This window comes from Amyelois transitella, chromosome 20 (genome assembly GCF_032362555.1).
Source record: "Amyelois transitella isolate CPQ chromosome 20, ilAmyTran1.1, whole genome shotgun sequence".
Lineage (NCBI taxonomy): Eukaryota > Metazoa > Arthropoda > Insecta > Lepidoptera > Pyralidae > Amyelois > Amyelois transitella.
The window spans coordinates 7,239,822-7,242,178 of NC_083523.1; positions in this window are offsets into that span (position 1 = coordinate 7,239,822).

The following is a 2,357-nucleotide window of genomic DNA, read 5'->3' on the forward strand; positions in this document are numbered from 1 at the left end:
TATAGAAGTCACTATATGTTTGCATATCGATAAGAAAATATAGCCGATATGATGAATTTAAACTTCAATACGTGAAATCACATTATATTGTCATTATTTACTTTAAACATTTATTTTACACAATTTGTCATGACGGTAAAACATGTTGGAACACTATTTTAATTTTGACATCTCAAATGTATTTATATGTTATGTACACATGTTTTGGCAAATAAAAAAAAAATAAATAAATATTGCTATGCTCAGCTTATTATTACCAATCCCTGCCGCTACGAAGAGGTGCAAGCTACGTGCTACGAAATTTAGCTACGACGCTACGACAGAGAGCTACAGAGCTCTACGCTACCAAATTGAACAATTTATTTTTTAATTGTATCATGATTACAACATTCACTTGCCTGAATTTGCAGGTTTCCTTATAATGTTGTTTTACTCACGTTATGACCACTGGTTAGCAATCAAAGTAATACTTTACTTGGAAAATAGTGACAGAAACAGAAATCTAATTACAAGCCTCTATCAAAGAAAATGTCATAGTCAAAACTGTCACTGAAATCGTATAACAGTCAAATTACACTTACATAATAAAAAAATATTTATATTTTACTAACAGTGATAATAAATAAAAAATACATTTAGTATATTCTCCAAGAATGTACCAAAACATTATTCAAATACTCGTAAGTGAACTGCAAATAGTGGCGGTGCCCGAGGGTCCACAAAAACTTGTCCCAACTTACAGCCACCTTCTCAACTTATTACAACTTAACTTGCTTACTTACATTACTTACGAACTCGCTTAATGGCTTAAGTGACTCCTTAATTTATTGCCAGCGTTCATTATTTATCTATATGGGTCACAAGGTGCTTTCCGCGAAGATCTTTGTAGAAGCATTACAATGAAAGTAATTGAAGAATATTTACGCACATTCAGTAAGTATTGTTATTGTTTTTACATAATGAAAGCGAATCACAGATTAAAAAAAAAAAACTATCTAAGCAAATAATATCTAGGATCACTTTTAAGTCTAGTATAATAAGATAAGATAAGACTATCCTACTACTATTATAAAGGCGAAAGTTTGTATGGATGTTTGTTACTCTTTCACGCAAAAACTACTGAACCGATTACCATGAAATTTGGTATGTAGGTAGCTGAAGACCCAGAATAACACATAGGCTACTTTTTATCCCAGAGTTCCCGCGGGATTGATAGGGTTTCCATGCGGACGAAGTCGCGGGCGGCCTCTAGTAAGTTTATAAAATTTTAAGTTCCATATAGGTAAATTTGCGTTAAAAAATATATATATTCTAAACCTATAGGTACAATACCCATGTAGATTGTGATTGTTTTATTTTACGACGTATTAAAGACTAGTTGATGCCAGAAACATCGTTCGCGTGGCTGAACTGTTTAAGGTGACATTTCTATATTTACTATAGTTAAGCTGGACCAGCGTGGTTCTTTAAGTATCTTATCAATTTCCACAAGAAATAGAAGAAAAAGAAAAGAAAAATCTTTATTTGGCGCAAAAGATAACAAGCATAATATATTTATTCTCTAAAACAATTTTACAAGATAAAAAATGAAAATATTAAACAAAATAACGTGCATAATATATTTATTTTTTATTTTTACAAGATAAAAAATGAAAATATTAAATAAATAACGTTTAATTCGCCAGTAAAATAGTAGTCTCCACACAAGTATTGGATTTATAGCCGAGGGTTTATGTCATAATCGGGCTCCGTATAAATATATGAAGTTAACGACCTCAGCACCTGTGTACTATGAGTTTCCGTCTGGACTGGGGCTTGCACATTATTGTTTGGATCAATCAATCAATCAGTCAATATTGGTTGGAAAGAGCTATGGCAGATTTTTAGGTCAAGGTTTTAAAAGCGTCTATATATGTCGGCTATACCAAAAATCATAAAATATTTTTCAATAAATTATCAAAATATCAATACCATTTCACAACTAGCTAGATAAAAGAGTGATAATTAAAAATAGCTATTATGATACCTATTTGATTTTCTATAGAACTCGCCATTTGTTGTTGTCACAGTGTTGACAGCCTTAAAAATGTTTTTTGTGTGTATTACAATACATCAATATTATTTTTCTTGATTGAATGATTTAACAGATTTTCAATATAAACAAGTCTATTGTTTTTGCTTTTTATAAATTCATATTAGATAGCTTTGCAATGAAATGCAGCCATAATAAAGCCTCCTTGACCGTTGATGGACAGGAAGCTAGCTAAAAGCCTGCCAATCAGAGCTGTCAACAAAAAAAATGACATTTCTTTTCATTCTTTCCGATTTGAGTTTTCATTTCACACATCTCACTCGCT